This window comes from Budorcas taxicolor, chromosome 11 (assembly GCF_023091745.1).
Source record: "Budorcas taxicolor isolate Tak-1 chromosome 11, Takin1.1, whole genome shotgun sequence".
Lineage (NCBI taxonomy): Eukaryota > Metazoa > Chordata > Mammalia > Artiodactyla > Bovidae > Budorcas > Budorcas taxicolor.
In genome coordinates this window covers 75,785,456-75,804,151 of record NC_068920.1, presented here as the reverse complement: position 1 = coordinate 75,804,151, position 18,696 = coordinate 75,785,456, and the positions used below count along the sequence as shown (strand labels likewise).

At 40.1% G+C, this 18,696-nt stretch overlaps 1 protein-coding gene across 1 annotated transcript in view; it reads right to left on the bottom strand.

Annotated features, from left to right (window-relative positions):
- The window catches only part of RASGRP3 (RAS guanyl releasing protein 3), a 79,705-nt gene extending 65,772 nt beyond the window's left edge, over positions 1–13,933 (bottom strand). Inside the window, exon 1 of the mRNA XM_052648482.1 lies at positions 13,848–13,933. The gene's annotated coding sequence lies outside the window, so the exon portion shown is untranslated. The remainder of the gene's footprint in view (positions 1–13,847) is intronic.
- Positions 13,934–18,696: the final 4,763 nt, after the last annotated feature.

The window sequence follows — 18,696 nt, the reverse complement described above, 5'->3', positions numbered from 1 at the left end:
TTTATGAGAACAGTTGGCTTCCTTTCCCATTGTCCCAGTACTGATTCCCCTTGAATACTCTCAGAATGATGCTACATAGAATGCACTGCTTGTGTTACAGGTTTTACTTATAAATCATCTACTCTGTTGCCTTGTTACTCTGCAGAGTTGTTTCAGGCAGAGTGATGCTCAATGTGAAACTATTAGAAGAACTATTAGAACTATTTTTTTTTTTCTCCTACCAGCTCTGTCAGTTACTGGAAAATAGCTTATGCTTCTGGGGGTCATTTTTTTTTCATTCAAATCCAGTTAACATTTACTAAGAGGCAGGTGTTCTTGCCAAGTCAATACTTGACAGTGCCTCAAAGGCTGTTTTGTGGGAGGGTGTGTCTGATCCATATGGCAACAACTTTTGAGGATCAAGAGGTTCTCAAAGTGTTTTCATTTTTATAAATAACCCGAGAACATTCAGCCATGAATTGTGTTAAGCCTTCTTGAATCATAGCCTTTCCTTCTGGCATCACAGCCTTTCCTTCTGGCAAAACAAGTGTATAAGCTTAATATCTCTTGTGTAAAATACAATTCTGCATAAACAAACACTGAACCCCAGTTAGTGATATGTATGATAAAGCATTGAGGAGTGGAGCGAACTGCTATCTACAATTATACTGGAAAGGAAAGATGGACCAATGGATGAACAGAGGAATGAGTATTTGGGTAGATATGTGAAAAAGCAAACCTAGGAAATCATTAATGGTAAAACTGAATTGGCAGGGGAAGATCCCCTGGAGAAGGGAATGGCAACCCACTCAAGTATTCTTGCCTTGAGAATTCCATGGACAGAGGAGCCTGGCGGGCTGTAGTTCATGGGGTTGCAAAGAGTTGGACATGACTGAGCGACTAACACACTCACACAGACGTTCACTATACGATTCTTTCAACTTTTTTTGTTTGAACATTGTCATCATAAAATGTGAAAAATTCTCTCCATTATTTTATACTTTATTTTGTGTCTTTTACAGTCAACTAATTTTTTAATTGAAGTGAAAAAGGGATAATATTATATTGATATGTAATATTATATTAATGTATAATATTATGTTACAAGTGTACAATGTAGTAATTCATAATTTTAAAGGGTATACTCCATTGATAGTTATTTAAAATATTGGCTATATTCCCCGTGTTGTACAATATATCCCTATAGCTTATCTTATACATGATTGTTTGTACTTCTTAATCCTATATCCCTGTATTGTCCCTCCCCTCTTCCCTCTCCCCATTGGTAACGACTGGTTTGTTTTCTGTATCTCTGAGTCTGCTCCCTTTTTTTATATTCATTAGTTTGTTGTATTTTTTAGATTCCACATATAAGTGGTGTCATGCAGTATTTGTCTTTATCTGTCTGACTTATTTCACTCAGCATAAGGCCCTCCAAGTCCATCTGTGTTGCTTCAAAATGTTTTCCTCCTTAAGGCTGAGTAATAGTCCATTTATATATATGCCTGGAGAATCCCATGGGCAGAGGAGCCTGGCAGGCTACCGTCCGTGGGGTCACAGGAGTTGGACATGACTTAGTGACTAAACCACCACCACCATGTATAGATATGTATACACACACACACACACACACACACACACACCACATTTTCTCTACCCTTCATCTGTTGATGGACACTTAGGTTGCTTCCAAATCTTCTTGGCAATTGTAAATAATGCTGCTATGAACATTAAGGTGCATTTATCTTTTTGACTTAGTGTTTTTGCTTTTCTTTGGATATATACCCAGGAGTAGAATTACTGGATCATATGGTGGTTCTATTTTTAATTTGTTAAGAAACTTGCATACTGCTTTACACAGTGGCTGTACCAATTTACATTTCCACTAATAGTCTTCTGTGTTTCCATACAAATTTTTATATTATTTGTTCTAGTTCTGTAAAAAATGCCATTGGTATTTTGATAGGGATTGAACTGAATCTGTATATTGCCATGAGTGATATGGTCATTTTAACAATATTCATGATTCTAATCCAGGAACACTGTCTATCTTTCCATCTGTTTGTGTCATCTTCAATATCCTTCATCAGAGTCTTAGAGTTTTCCAAACACAGGGCTTTTACCTCCTTAGGTAGGTTTACTCCTAGGTATTTTTTTTTTATGTGATGGTAAATGGAATTGTTTCTTTAATTTCACTTTGTTATTGTATAGAAATGCAACAGATTTCTGTATATTAATTTTGTATTCTGCAACTTTGCCAAATTCATTGATGAGCTCTAGTAGCTTTCTGGTGCCATCTTTAAATTTTCTATATATGATATCATGTCATCTGCAAACAGTGAAAGTTTCACTTCTTCCTTTCCAATTTGGATGCCTTTTATTTCTTTTTCTTGTCTGAATGCTATGTATGTCTAAGATTTCCAACACTATGTTGAATAAAAGTGGCTAGAGTGGACATCCTTGTCTTGTTCCTGACCTTAGAGGAGATGCTTTTAGCTTTTCAATGTTGAGTATGATATTAGCTGTGGGTGTGTTACATATGTTTGTTTAGATGGCCTTCCTTGAGGTGTGTTTCTTCTATGCCCACTTTCCGGAGAGTTTCTATCACAAATGAATGTTGATTTTTGCCAAAAGCATTTTCTGCACCTTTTGAAATGATCATATGCTTTTCATTCTTCAGTTTGTTAATATGGTTTATCATATTGATTGATTTGCAGATATTGAAAAACCTTTGCATCCCTGTGATAATCCCACTTGTTTGTTGAATATTTTGTTAAGGATTTTTGCACCTGTGATCATCAGTTACATTGGCCTCTAATTTTCTCTTTTTGTGATAGTGTTGTCCAGTTTTTGTATCACAGTGACGCTGGCCTCATAGAATGAGTTTGAAAGTATCCTTTCCTCAGCAATTTTTTGGAATGGTTTGAGAGGGATAGATGTTAACTCCTCTCTAAATGTTTGGTAGAACTCACCTGTGAAGTTGTCTGGTCCTAAACTTTTGTTTTTTAGGTACTTCCATTATTTTAAATTGACACCTTTCAAACTTTTAGTGTTTGGGGATTTGGTGAATAAGTCACATATATTAGTCTTTATGATATTATAACTATTAATGATAGATAAACTGAAGAGGTGTCAGTTATCAGTCTGTCTAAGTGACTCCTTTCTCCCCTGGAGCATTTTAGATGCTACTCTCTTGTTTCCTAATTTTTGCTAATGACTCTCTTAAGGTGAAGCAATCAAAATTACTCCATATATTCCAAGTCTCAAAGCTTTGTTTTAGAGTAATAGGAAAACATTTTTGTATTTGTTTCCAATAGTCTCCGGTGAATGAAGAATCAGTCTAAACGGCTTTTCATGGAATGCCTAAACTGTATCAGTTATTGGCATATTCATATGCTGATCATTGTTATCTAGCCATTAAGTTATGTCCTACACTTTGCGACCCCATGAACTGCAGCATGCCAGGTTTCTCTGTCCTCCGCTATCTCCTGGAGTTTACTCAGACTCATGTCCATTGAGTTGGTGATGCAATCAAACCATCTCATCCTCTGCCACCCCCTTCTTTTGCTTTTAATCTATCCCAGCATCAGGGGCTTTTCCAATGAGTTGGCTCTTTGCATCAGGTGGCTAAAGTATTGGAGCTTTAGCAACACTCCTTCCAATGAATATTCAGGGTTGGTTTCCTTTAGGAAATATATCTAGCACTACAATTTGAAGTTGTCAATTCTTTGGCACTCAGCCTTTTCTGTGGACCAGCTCTCACATGTCTCATACGCCGATTGTGTGTGTGCATATGCTCAGTCGTGTCTGACTCTTTGCAACCCCATGGACTGTAGCCTGCCATGGGATTTTCTCAGCAAGAGTACTGGAGTGGATTGCCATTTCTTCCTCCAGGGGATCTTCCTGACCTAGGGATCAATCCATTGTCTCCGGTGTCTCCTGCACTAAGTTTAAAATCTCCAGGTTCACACAAGTTTAACACAAGTTTAAATTTTCTCAGGGATTTTCCTGGCAGTCAGGTGGTTAAGATATGATTCCTACTCTGGGAACTAATATCCCAGATGCCATGTGGCCAAAAAAATTTTTTTTCTCAATTCCCTCCACTCCTTCACCCACATATCCAATTGCTCTCAGGAACTATCAACTTTACTTTTTAAACATTCTGAAAATTCTTCCATCCTCGCCATTAGTTTAATTCACACTTATCTCTGGAGCCTTTTATTGGTCTTTGGCATTTATTGACAAGCTTCAATTTTGTCAATTAGTTTAGATGTATTGATGATACTGTGGATTTTTCAAAAGAGAACTTATCTGTTATAAATATAAACTAAAATATTTACAGGTAGAATGATGAGATGTCTGGTATTTGCTTCAAAACTAAGAAGGAGTGAACATGAGGAGGGATATATATCAAACAAGATTGGCCATTGAAAATTGTTAACATGAAATAATGAACGCATGGAGGTTCATCATATAATTTTGCCTACTTTTGTGTAATGTTGGAAATTTTCTATAATAAAAATACTTTTTAACTTTAAATTCTCCTCAAAACTATCTGAATGCTTCACAAGGGCAAATATTACCCTTGACCATCTGGAACTACCTGATCTCTGAGCCTTGAATCCAGTTCCTCCTCCAACACATACCCTATGATTCAGCTCTACCAAGTTCCATGTTATTCCTGGAAATATTGGAAATATAACTGAAAAATTGGAAATATAACTCCTGAAAGGAGTCTTTCAAAATATAGGGGTTTTTTTTTTTCCTTTTTGAACGATGACTACTTATCCCTCTATATCCTCTTCAAAAGCCACCAACCCTAAGGAACCTTCCCTGACTTAATCTGATGTAATCATCTCCTTTTCCCAGATTTCTATTGAACTCTGTGAAAACCTCTTTTCTAGAACAAATATTTGTGTGTTGTAAGATGTTTGGTGGAATAATTTTTTTGAAATACCAGTCTGCTTTACTAGGCGGTGATATCCTGCGGGGTAAAGTGTATGCCGTTATGTATGTTTGTACAATATGCAGCGCAAAGCATATGTGTAAAAATACTTGCCAAATGAATCACAGGAAAACACACTTTGATTTTTCTTTTACTTCTGTTATGTGAATGTGGATTCTGACTTTCACATAAGAGGTCCCACAAACTAGAATGTACTTAGTCATGTCTTGATAACTTCTAGTTGAGTGAAATTTCCAAATGTGAGGATTACAACTCTACACAATCTTTCAAATGTCTTAGCCTCTCTTCCACAAGCTTGATGTGTTAAGAATATTCCAAATAGTTGCAGGATTTTATGCCTGACACGTTTCTTGGTCATCCTTGTAGCTAAAAAGATAGTGACTCAATTCTTACACAATAACTCCATCAGTGGCTTACGTCCATCAGAGTTCTTTCAGCCTCCAAAGAGAATTTGAAGGTAGTATTTCTGCTAAAACTTAGAGAATGACAATAGAGTGAGATATTATGTGTTCCACAGGTCCTGCTTCAAGTTCTGCTTGGCCCTTCTCTCTATTTGTAATCATGGCCCCAAGAAACAATTTATAGAGTGAATATGAATGCCCCTCTTGGTGCCAATATTATGTCATTTCCCGTAAAAACCAAATACCATGTAAAGCAGACTGTCACTGCTGGTTAATTAGCTAGGTCCTGTGGTCATGACCTATTTTAAACCTGTCATCATCTGAGATTATACAATGATTTTTGAGTGTTACCAGAGGCTTAGCTCTGCCCGAGGTACAGAGCACCACAGCTGAGGGAATACCTCAACAACGGAAACAGGATGAGACTGCAGAATGCAGGCTTGAATCCAGACTACTAGGATGTTGCTTTGTCCTGCAGCATGCTTCTAACGGAAATACTTATGCATTGGGCACGACCAAAACTGCAGAACCTGGACCCTCCAGGATGGATGCCTTCTCCACAGTGAGCATCAGTTTTTAACATAAACACAGAGATATAGACAGTATGACAGATTAAAAAGGCATGCACTTTGCTTCTAGGAAGACTGGGGCCTCCAGCTTTACTGCTCACTGCCTTGTGACCTTGCACAAGGTCCTCAGCCTCCCTGAAATTTAGTTTTCTCTTCTGTAAATCTCAGCAATACTATCTACCTCTGGGTGTTGTGAAAATAAACACCAGGTTCTTTCTTCTGGCAGTAGCAGATTCAGTTTAAATACCTACTACTGAGGAAAATAGGAAGGGACAGATTCTTCTTGGAATCAGAGTGACATGATTGGAAAGAGACTACAGAGAAATCTCGAACAGCACCATTCAGATTGAGCCCTATCCTTGCCATAAGAAAATAATGATCTCTAAAATATTCTGTCAGCTCACAGGATTTTGAATGGCAGTGGTTCCATGCATAAATGAAATTCTTTCTACTTCTAAAAAGCAGAACTGTAAGTGGAGCAGAATCCAAAGTTTAGTCAAATTGAACTCATGGTATGAGTTTTCCAGAACCAAATAAGGAAATTATACTCAGTTCTTCTATTTTAAAGCTGCTTTAAACTGCTGTGAGGTCTGTGAGCTTCAGAAATCTACAGTAACTTGAGATTTGAGAACATTCATTCTTCCAAGTCACAGGCAAGTTGTTAGAGTGTAGCTGGAAAATAACATTCATTTTTCCTAGCTCCTTGATCCTAGGTCTGCTGCTGCTGCTGCTGCTGCTAAGTCACTTCAGTCGTGTCTGACTCTGTGCGACCCCATAGACAGCAGCCCACCAGGCTCCCCGGTCCCTGAGATTCTCCAGGCAAGAACACTGGAGTGGGTTGCCATTTCCTTCTCCAATGCATGAAAGTGAAAAGTGAAAGTGAGGTCGCTCAGTCGTCGCTCAGTCGTATCCAACTCTTCGCGACCCCAAGGACTACAGCCTACCAGGCTCCTCCGCCCATGGTATTTTCCAGGCAAGAGTACTGGAGTGGGGTGCCATCGCCTTCTTTGGATCCTAGGTCTAAAGAGTTCTAAAACACCAGGACATCAGTTCCTAAAAAGGAATCGTTTAAGTGGAATCTTCCGAAAGTGAAGTTAAGCAAAAGACTCCACAGAAACTTGGTTCAGCCCATTTTGAATTGCTGGATGAAAGTAAGAATATTACTTTCTCAAAACAAATCAGAGGTATAACTAAACAGTCCCTTTTTCTTTTTTATTAAAAAAAAAAATGGAGTCTGATCCCATGCCCGACTGATGGACTCTTTGCCTGAGTTCTTCTCCTTCCTTTTAGCCTGCTCATCAACCGCTAAAGTCAATACCACAAATACCTCAAGAGGGGGAAAAGAGAACCGATTAAAATCACTTAGACACATTCAAATGCAGTTATTTGTCTGCCACTTTGGCAGCAATTAAGCATCAGTAAAGTGGTGATTAAAATGAAATTCTGTAATTAACTGTGAACTTAGTTTTTTCCCTTATTAGTTCTCGATCAAAGATTGTACCTACAAAATTATACAAAATTCTGTAAAGTGATTATCCTTCAACTAAAAAAAATAAAGATTATACCTGGAACACATTCAAAAATGAAACTCTAAGTATACTTATGATACTAAAGAAAACCAATGGACTAATTAATGATCTATGCAAGGGTCTTGGAACATTTTGTGAGGTAGGGACAGGTTCACCCAAACCAACACTAAGTGAGGCAAAGACAGGGCAGCCGTTGGCACATAAAGAAGTCTTCAGAAAATAAAATGACTAATTTGACCATGTAGAAACATAAAATACATTGGGAATAACTGCAGCTACATATGTCATTTATATATTGAGTTGAATATTTTAAGTTCATCACTTACAATAGGAGCATTAAGGTTTACTAATATATATAAGGTTTATTAATATCAATATATTACTTCAGAGTCCATAGACTGTAACCCAAGAATGTAAGCCTTTAAATCAACTTTTTCATGTTTTTCTTTTCTTGAAAACAAAATTTCCCCTTTCCTCCCATTGAAAGGTACAGAAAATTCTGAGTATTACACCATAGTTACCAAGGAAAAATATCCTTGAATCAGTTTATGAATTAAATGTTTTTCAGGATGTTTTAATTTGAGGAAGGCTATTTTTCACACCCATAATTTTAAAAAGCAACTATGGAAAGAAACGACATAATAGCTGTTATTGTCGAAAATAAAAGCTGTTCACTTGTTTTCCCCATTCTCTGCCTCTAAGCTCAAGCCATCAAAATGCAGAGCTGTGCTGTAAAGTCATCACACACCATACACTGTCATTTTTAAGACCTTGAGAACATAGTGATTATACAGTGAACTGGATTGCTATCACAGAAAATTAACTAGTAGTGAGGATTCTCACTGAGTCTAACAAGCTAAGACTCTCTCAGTTGTGGGCAGAAGGAAATGATCACAGGGACACTGTGCCTGGTGGTCAGAGTACATCTTTTTCTCATGAGAATAAAGGTACTATATAACCAGGTAGAACTTCCAAGAAAGCTGATGTTTTGTTGGGTAAAGGGAGTGCCTAGCGGACATCAGACTATACTTTTTAATCTAAAAAACAACAAGAGCCCTCCTAAAAGCTGAATATTACATCAAGCCATAGTTGATACTGCTGCTGCTGCTGCTAAGTCGCTTCAGTCGTGCCCGACTCTGTGCGACCCCAGAGACGGCAGCCCACAGGCTCCCCCATCCCTGGGATTCTCCAGGCAAGAACACTGGAGTGGGTTGCCATTTCCTTCTCCAATGCCTGAAAGTGAAGTCGCTCAGTCGTGTCCAACTGTTCACGACCCCATGGACTGCAGCCTACCAGGCTCCCCCGTCCATGGGATTTCCCAGGCAAGAGTACTGGAGTAGGGTGCCATCGCCTTCTCCTATAGTTGATACGACTCTACCTTAACCACACTGGGTCTGCAGGGTAGGAAAATGACCACCAAGTTCCTTTAAAACATACGACCAAAACAAACACTATTGTGTCTGTAACTAAGCTGGCCCTGTTGCCGAAGCCAAATATCCAAAGGCTTTGGAAACATCATCATTGACGTGTTAAATGGCACATCAGGAATCAGTCATCCATTTACCTTCCACCCATGAGAATACAGCACAAGCTATATTCCTATGATTATAAAGAACAATGGATACTATCCAGAGTCAGAAGACGGGGGACTTAGTTGGGCTTGGTCACTTACTGGTACTGTGACCATGGACAAGTCACTCACTCTCTCTCATTCTCGGTTTCCTCACTGTAATCAGCGGTGATGGTGCCCACCCCTGCTTTCATAGGATTGTGGCAAAGTGCAAGAAAAGTGTCTAGTGCTGGAAGATTTCCATTAAAATGCAGGAGTTTGCCTTCTCAATACAGCAGAGCCTCTCAAAGAAGATGCAAACACAGGGAATCCGCATAACACCAGACTCCAGAGGTACATACACCACTGTGATCCGTTAAAGCAGCAAAAATCCCAGACTTTCAAATCCATAAAAACAAAGTGAATGTGACAGACAAACACCTGAACAACTCCAGGGAGGGCAAATGAGCAACCAATACAAACAGAAATGGCATCCAAGGGCGTTAACTCTTTGGGGAGAGTTTCTTTGGAACACAAGCTGGCAAAAAAAGAGAGACAGAAAGAGAAAGACGAAACAAGCACTGCATCACCAAACTGGTTTCTGTGTAAAAGATCCCAGGAAAATAATCACTTTATTTTGCTTCAAAGCAGGTCTCTGGAGTGTGACTTGCAGATGCTGCTGCACCTCTAAGTTCATCTCAGGAGTCCCCATGTGGCACCCACCAGACCACACCGATTGCTAAGAACTGGAGGTGATTTCCAGCGGCTCTGGGTTAGCAGATTGTATTGCTGACTGCCCTTGAATTGGCCTTAGGTTTAGAAGGATCAGGCAGGTGAGAAGTAGGTGAAAAATTCCCTCTTCTTGTTACAAATAGCTTGGTCTTCAAAAGATATAATCTTGTTATAACCACCTTGAAAAAACATTGACAACTCTCTCAAAGACACGCCTGAGTGGTCTGCTTACTTCACTTTCCTCCGGCTTAACCAAAAGACCCTTCTGCTCCTCACTCAGTGATCTTTCTCATCACCAGCCCTCATTTGGACGTTGAACCACATGGAAAGATATGGAGAGTTAAATTTTCAGAAGCGTTTGAGAAGCAGGTTTTTCTCAGGGCTCTGTCTCTGGTTGATGACCCAGGAAAACCACAGGTTCATGGGCCACAAGTGAGAAGGTCAGTCTTTAGAAATGGGGCAAGTGGGGGGAGGAGTGCGCTCTCGGGCAAATGGTGGTGCCAGGGAGCATTCCAATCAGCAGAGACAAGCACCTCTCTCCTCTCCCCCACCCTCCAAATGGAGCAAAGAGAGGGAAGAACTGCATTGCTTCTAGTCCTGAACAGCCTTCTAGTCCTGAACTCTCTGAACAACCCGCCTTCCAGGTTGAGCCGCACAACGAACAGGATTGACACTAGCGTTATGACCACTGAACTGGCTGTTTGGGGTGGGGCAGGGGTGGAGTGGCTGTCCCCCAAAGGAAAGGAGTGACAGGAAAAACGGAGGAAAAGGCCAGCAAGGGCAGCGGGAGCTGTGCATTCCTGGGTAATAATAAAGCTCCCAGTGGCTGTTCTGACCAATGCACGGGCCATCAGAGAACCACTCTCCTGGAGAAAAACACGCTGCCAGTCAGAGCTGCTACGCTGCCTGTGCTTGGATTGTCACAACGGGAAGCCTCACCCTTCCTGCCATGGAGAGTTCGAAAAGGCCATAACGCACATTGTGTGTCTAATCGTGTTGTGCTAAAATAGTCTCATTTGCATTTCATGAGGTTTACGCTTCAGTGTGGGAGATTAGCAGATGAACTGCCCTTTTTTTTGTTTGTTTAACATGTACAGGTTCTGGAGTCAGATCTTGGTATCACTTCTGCCTGCATCATGTATCTCCAAGTGACTACAGTCTCTGAACTTCAGTTTCTCTGTCTATAAAACTGGAATAATTATATAAAGCACGTAGACTTACTGTGAGAATTAAATGAACATAAACACAGTTGCTCACCACAATATTTGGCACAGCAAGTGCACAATAAATTTATGTTATAAGTTTTGTACTGTGTGTGCTAAGTGGCTCAGTTGAGTTTGCCTCTTTGCAACCCCATATACCATAGCCCACCAGGCTCCTCTGTGCATGGGATTCTCCAGGCAAGAATGCTGGAGTGGGTTGCCATGCCTTCCTCCAGGAGATCTTCCCCACCTAGGAATCTAACCCACAACTCTTACATCTCCTGCACTGGCAGGCAGGATCTTTACCGCTAGTACCACCTGAGAAGCCCTATAATTATTAGTGCTAATATTAGGACGGTAGTGATAGCAGAAGCCTTGACATCTTTTCAAGCCCCTGACTAGTTCTGGAACCTAGATAAATGTGCTACAATTTCCTCATCTTTGAAATGAAGGCATTAAATTGCACATTCTATCATTCCTATCCTAGAATTAAAAGCTTTGGTTCTGAGAGAGCAGTATTGACATATATTCCCTACCATTTATAAAATAGCTAGCTAGTAGGAACTGCTGTCTAGTGTAAAGAACTCAGCTTGGTGCTCTGTGATGACCTAGAGAGGAGGGATGGGGAGGTGGGAGGGGAAATATGTACACATATAACTGATTCACACTGTTGTAGCAGAAACTATCACAACACTGTAAAGGAATTATGCTCTGATTAAAAACTAACTAACTAAATACACACACAGAGACACACAAAACTTTGGTTCTACGGACATACTGTCTTCATGCAAAATAATTATTTCTATTTTTCTGATATTACTATTTTGAAAGTCAAGATATCATTGGTTTATACAATAATTTGTAGGCTTTCAAAAATTCAGCACTCATAATTCAAAGAATAATCAGACTGCCATTTAGATAACCCTCACTTTTAAGGTCGGAGAAAGCAATGGCAACCCACTCCAGTACTCTTGCCTGGAAAATCCCACGGACGAAGAAGCCTGGTAGGCTGCAGTCTATGGGGTCGCTAAGAGTCCAGACATGACTGAGAGACTTCCCTTTCACTTTTCACTTTCATGCATTGGAGCAGGAAATGGCAACCCACTCCAACGTTCTTGCCTGAGAATCCCAGGGATGGGGGAGCCTGGTGGGCTGCCGTCTACGGGGTCACACAGAGTCGGACACGATTGAAGCGACTCAGCAGCAGCAGCAGCACTTTTAAGGTGAGTGGCTCTATAACTCTGACTTCACCTGAGTGTCGCTTTCTACTGTCAGTCTTCGGAAAAAGGGAACTACACCAGAAACAAACTCCCTAGAGAATGGCTCCTTGGGTAGCCTGTGCCCCAGAGTCAGACAGAACTCGCTGGGCCATGTGGCCACATGCCGACCCAAGGACCTTGCACAACTGGCAAACAGAGGAACAAAGGAGTTGGAAACATTGTTTCCTTACTGGACACTCCAGGTTTTGTGAATCCTTCTATATTTCGAAAGAAATAAAGGGGGAACTCTCCCAATGCCAGACTAGCCAGGCGACTGAATCTGCTTCCACCCCAGGTCTTTGGCTGATGTGGCAACTCAAGGCCAAACGCACTGAGGGAAGCTTGGGCGGAATCAGCGTGTCATTTTCAATCCATTCTCCGTGTATGAGGAGGGTGGGGGTGGTTGAGGGAGAACTTGAGCCTATATGACAACCTGCCAGTCATTTAGGGAAAGAAACACACTTCAGGGTGGCCTGGGTTTCTCACAAGCAAAACTGACTCTTTGGTCAGAATTCAAATCAAAACACCACTCTGTGCACCCCCGCCCCAACCCCCCTTAATGTCCAGGCAATCCAGAAAAAGGAACTTCTTTGGTTACCTGCCCCCATGGGTCTGATTCAGAGACCTGGCACTTCCAGAGGTTTTGCCTTCTCCTGTTCTCCTTTCCCTTTCTTAAGCGCTGTCTGGGGACAACAATGCAAGGACAAGTCCCCGAAACGGAAGCTTTGTTTCAGGACTGCGCCTGCTTCGCTGCCCTCCCGAAACCAAGCCCCATTACTGCCAAATGAACCAAAGAAAGAACAAGTTCTCTCAGTGTTGGATGCCAGGCCCCCTAGAGTTGATAATTAGCTTCAGAAAACACTTTTGTAATCTGGGTCGTAAACAAGGAAGAACGGCTGTTTACATCAAAAACACAGGAATTTTCCCTTATCTAAAATAAGGAAGACTAGGGACGACTAAAAATTTTAGCTGTGAAGTGATAGAAGTGAGTTAGAAAAGCTGTAAAGTAATGAAGATGAAAAGAATTATAAAATTTATCTTTCCATGAATTAGAAAGCATGTCTGCAATCTAAATATGATTTCTAATCTAAGTCTTATTTTGTTAGCTTTCTGTATTGAAGATTTTTATACAGTTACATGAGACAGTCTTCAAATTTGACTAAGAACAGTCCAGTTGCACATATAATTGATTCACAAGCTGTTTCTCAAACAATATTTTCAATGCTAAGACTCAAGCGTCAGTGGTAAAAACTGATGAAAATCCAATCTAGTTATCAACTCACGTCAATAATCTCTACTTCAGAAACTGAATCTTGGCTTTGAAACTAAATGTCATGTACCATTAAAATTACAAATTCCAGGAAATAAACTTGCTCTTTCCTAGACAGGAATCAAGCCATATGCCTCACTAATCCTTAAAGTTAGAAAACAACACTGCTGAAAAGAATAGTTTCTTTAAAAAAAAAGACTAGTAAAAACACAAATGGCTATTAGCAACAGGTAGAAATAAAATATCTCCTTTAGTACCAGAGGGAAACCAAAATTAAAAATTGTCAGTGGCTTGCAAAACATGTGTGTAGCTGCACACACACAGGAGCGTGTGCACACAAACACACACACGCACACACACACATACAGAAGAAAGTTCTCCAGTTACTTACCAGGATGGTTGGTCGCGTATACTTCACATGAGCGCCCTGCCTGCTCAGCTGCCAAGTGCCAGAGCACTCGGCGAGCAGCTGTTTCCTTCAAGCTGTGGCTGTGTCTTAACCAGTCACATGCACCTCCTGATAAATACCGCTACATGCCAGGAGGTCAGAAACTGAAGATCATTATTCTCCTAATTCGCACACCGTCTCATAACCCGTGCGCTGGCTCAGCCAGTGCATTAGCATGTAGAGCAGCACATTCCATCATTTGTTTTCCTTTGTGACAAAACACGAACAGCTGATAACTCACCCTGGAGAGCAGGTCACTGCAAGTGGAAAGCTGATGTGTTTGTGTTGGGAAAGAGGTGGCAGGGGGTAGGCTGACCGTCCGTCTGCTCTCTTACCTCCCTCAGGTTTTCAATGGGACACTTGAACAGCAAGAGGAAGGGACCCCAGCAGTGCAGCGGGTGGCGGCTGCTCTTCTTCCCACGTGTTCCTAGTCTACATCCATCTGCTGCTCCATCTTGGTTTTATTTTCTCAGCATCCCAGGCTCCAGTTTGTTGAAAGAGCCACAAACTGAGTGGACTCTTCCGAGGAGGGCAGACTAGCAGTCTAAGAAAAGCTTAGGCTTAATTTCAAAGGACAGGGTTGCTACGCCCCGTGATGCTGAGGGGCAGATGTGTGGAGGCTTAATGAGGAATAGCAAATGCAGCTTTATCTAAAGAGCGAATGGAAATGATTTCAGGCACTTGAGACCAAACTTCCGCATAGTTATCTACTGGGTTGTGTCAACATTTGGTGGCACTGTTGAGATTATCAGTGAGGGAATGAGAGTGGAAACAGAAATGACATAGAAATTCACAAAGCACTTTGCAGATGTGCTGCTGCCCCCTTTGCTATGCCAGGAAATGGGACCAGCCTGCTGTTTCCTATGTTGCTCACAAAAGTGGCAAACCATCCTGAGTGCTTTGTTGAATTCATATTTCTCACCTGGGCTGATTTTCCCACCACCACACCCCCTTTCTTTGTCCCTCTCTGCAAAGAAAGCCTTTAAGCTATCTGACTTTGGACAGATTCTGACCTTGGGCATCTGACCCAAGCTGTGGTAAGAGTGACACTTACCCAAATCTGTGCCTGAGCAGAGTAGAGGGGAGATATGACGGCGATTCAGCCCTTTTGGCAAAGTGAACATCCAAAAAAGATTTTTAAAAAGTTAAAATGCCCCAGGGGATTTCTGAACACTAATTAGTATGTTAAACTGTCAACCTTGATTTTTAATAAAAAAGATCTTACTCAATAGAAGAGCCTGTGTGGGCCATTTTTCAAATCTGGATTTTGTCTCATAATTATTTACAATGTTAATCAAACCAGAAATTTCCCTCTGTACAGAAGATAAAATGTTTTTCCAGAAAATCAGAAAAGGATGAAAAAAAAAAACATCAGTTTTGCCATTCTTTCAGAGGATTCATTTGTTAGCAACATGTGAGAGCCCAAAGTACAAATGAAATTTTTTTTAAACTTCAAAATGTATCTTTTTTTAAGGGTTCAAAGTTAATAACAGAAATAAGACATCAGAATACAATGTGCTGAAATACATGTTAGCTTCATAAGCAATTTTTCCTCATGTGTTCATACGACCATCATTAACCTGAAACAGAAAAGGAGGCCTATTGAACATGTGAAATATTACTTTGATTTATTTTTACTTTATCATTATAGAAACTTTTGTGACCTGATGGCATCCATCAGTTACTTTACTTGCAACTAACTTGTTAATCGTTCTGGTGATCTATTGCATATCACATGGTCAATGAAAGAGAGAAACCCTTCAATAACCAATAGAAAAAACAGCCTCAGGAAAGGTAAACACAAACAACACTGTAAAGCAGCTATACTCCAGAAAAAACAAAAGAAGGAAATACTTTTCTCCTTCTGTTGGCAGAGAGGAACAAAAGGGATGGACCCTGAGTCACAGCCTTGAAGCAAACTGTCGATGCAGACCAGGATCAGGAACACGCCTTCCCAATAGGGTCCAGGAGTGTGATGGAAAGTTCTCCAATGACACCTTTCAGCCTCGCAAAGAAGTGGGGAGATCCCACCTCCATGCCTATATTGTCTACAGGTACCAATCATTTCCTTCAACTCAAAGCGAGGTGCCCTCCTCCTATCAGAGGCCATCTACCTACTGGATTTGGGTCTCACTGGGCAACTCCCACCTGTTCAGGATGCTTTCACCAACAACTTTACCTTCTCACCCTCCTCATTATCTAAATATGCTCATGGTTTTCTGTGTCCTAAAAACAATCCTTTTTGATCATTTGCTTCTTTAACTCCTGCCCTAATCCATTCATCCCCTTCATGACTAAACTTCTGGAGAAATACTTGTATGGTCTTGCATCCCATTTTAAGTCTCAACCTGCTTACAGTCTGGCTTCTTCCATCAGTTTCACTGAAATGATTTTTTTTTTTTTTTTAGGGAAAGCAGGCTCAGTTCAGTTCAGTCACTCAGTCGTGTCCGACTCTTTGTGACCCCAAGAATCACAGCATGCCAGGCCTCCCTGTCCATCACCAACTCCCGGAGTTCACTCAAACTCATGTCCATTGAGTCGGTGATGCCATCCAGCCATCTCATCCTCTGTCATCCCCTTCTCCTCCTGCCCGCAATCCCTCCCAGCATCAGAGTCTTTTCCAATGAGTGAACTCTTCACATGAGGTGTCCAAAGTATTGGAGTTTCAGCTTCAGCATCAGTCTTTCCAATGAACACCCGGGACTGATCTCCTTTAGGATGGACTGGTTGGATCTCCTTTATTTTGGGGGGCTCCAAAATCACTGCAGATGGTGATTGCAGCCATGAAATTAAAAGACGCTTACTCCTTGGAAGGAAAGTTACGACCAACCTAGATGGCATATTGAAAAGCCGAGATATTACTTTGCCAACAAAGGTCCATCTAGTCAAGGCTATGGTTTTTCCAGTGGTCATGTATGGATGTGAGAGTTGGACTGTGAAGAAAGCTGAGTGGTGAAGAATTGATACTTTTGAACTGTGGTGTTGGCGAAGATTCTTGAGAGTCCCTGGGAAAGCAGGCTAGATTTATTCAAAAACTATAAAAGCTTATAATATAAATCAAATAAAATTAGTTGTTAAAAGTGACTAATATGTATCAAAATTCTGACCAAATCAAGACAATCCAAAGTACAGAAAGATTATATAGCTCAAGAAGAAAAAAGCTATAAACAGGAATGTCGATAGAGAAACTACGTAAATATACAAATCTACAGTTTTAATGTAACAACAACAAATCGTTAAGTACACGTGTCAGTTATCTTTCTCCAACATTAAAACAGCATATGTTTCACTTTTAGTAAAAACATACATAACACATAAAATCTTCCCCCAAGTCACCAAAGACCAAAGTTATTGGTTTCACTTGTATTTTACTCAACTTCTCAGCTGTATTTGACCCAACTCACCAAACACTCCTTAAAATTTTCTCCTGTGACTTCTATAAAATTTTACTCCTGCTTCCTTCAGTCTCCTGTGTGGACTTTTCTTCTACTTGCCCCTTAAATGTGAAAATCCCCTCCTTTCTTCCTGTTTTCTTACATCTTGCATGTGTCTTCACTGATTACCAGTTTCCTAATTAGTTGCATTGCCTTCAAAAGCCTGTCTCTACCTTCAGTCTATTTATTGTTTTTATACTAAAAGCTTCTCAGGGGCCGTGGCAGTGGCTTTGGTACCTCTGTATTACCAGCACCTCTGACTGGGCTTGAATTTTTCTCTTGCATTTCCCACTGCTGTTTCATTTCTTACTCTGTGTTATAGTTAGGTCTTCACGTGTCTATGTTGCATCCAAACTTCAACTACCTTAGAGAAAGCATATAACTTACTCATTTTATATCCTGCAATGCCTAGTACAACGTCTGATATATAAGAGATATGTGGCTGTAACCATGCTGAATATATAAATGAATGACTGAAGAGAAAGGTCATCTGCCTATTCCTTTAAGAGAAGATAATTTTTCAAGTTTGCAAAAATAGATTTTATATTAGTTCATCAAACCATCCTAAGCAATTCCCTCCCAAAAGAAATTATTTTCTCCACATTCTTTGACAACACTGTAGTAAAACTGTAAAACAATTACAAAAGCCAGAAAAGAGCCAAGCTCTTGGAAAGATTTATAATTTGTCTTAAAAAAAATCATTGATTGGAAAAGAAGAAAAAACAATTACAGAACGCTTAGAAATTTCAGTAATGAGAACACCACATATCAAACAGTATGCACAAAGCGAAAGAGTTAATCAGAGACAAGTTGACTTAAGAAGAAGTTAAAAAACAATAGATCAATAATCATGGGAAAATGCAAAAGGTATTAAGAAATTGTTCCAAGAAAACTTTTTGGTCCAAATTACTCATACAATCAAGTTCTCTTGTGGCTTGAAGCCACAGATAATTCCCAGGCTTTACAAAATGTTCAAGCGGACAAAAATAACAGAAAGCTAACATAATACTCTTGATTTAAAAACAAACAAACAAACTGATAGAACATAATAAAGGAAACCACAGCTAAATTCCTGTGTAAACATAGTTAACCTTTGAGATGAAAAAAATATCTCAAAATTAAGGAATGTATTAGCATAGTAACATAAATAAGTCAACAGAAAAAAACTTTTGATTTAGCACAATAGATAATCATAACAAGTCTTTTGATAAAACTAAATATAAATTTTTTAAATTAATAGAATAGGAGAATTTTTCTTAGCACAATAAAGATTGTGTATCCCAAACCAAACACAGGCATCATACCTCAAGGTGTAATACTAGGAGTATAAACATTAAAACCAGAAACAAACAAGAAAA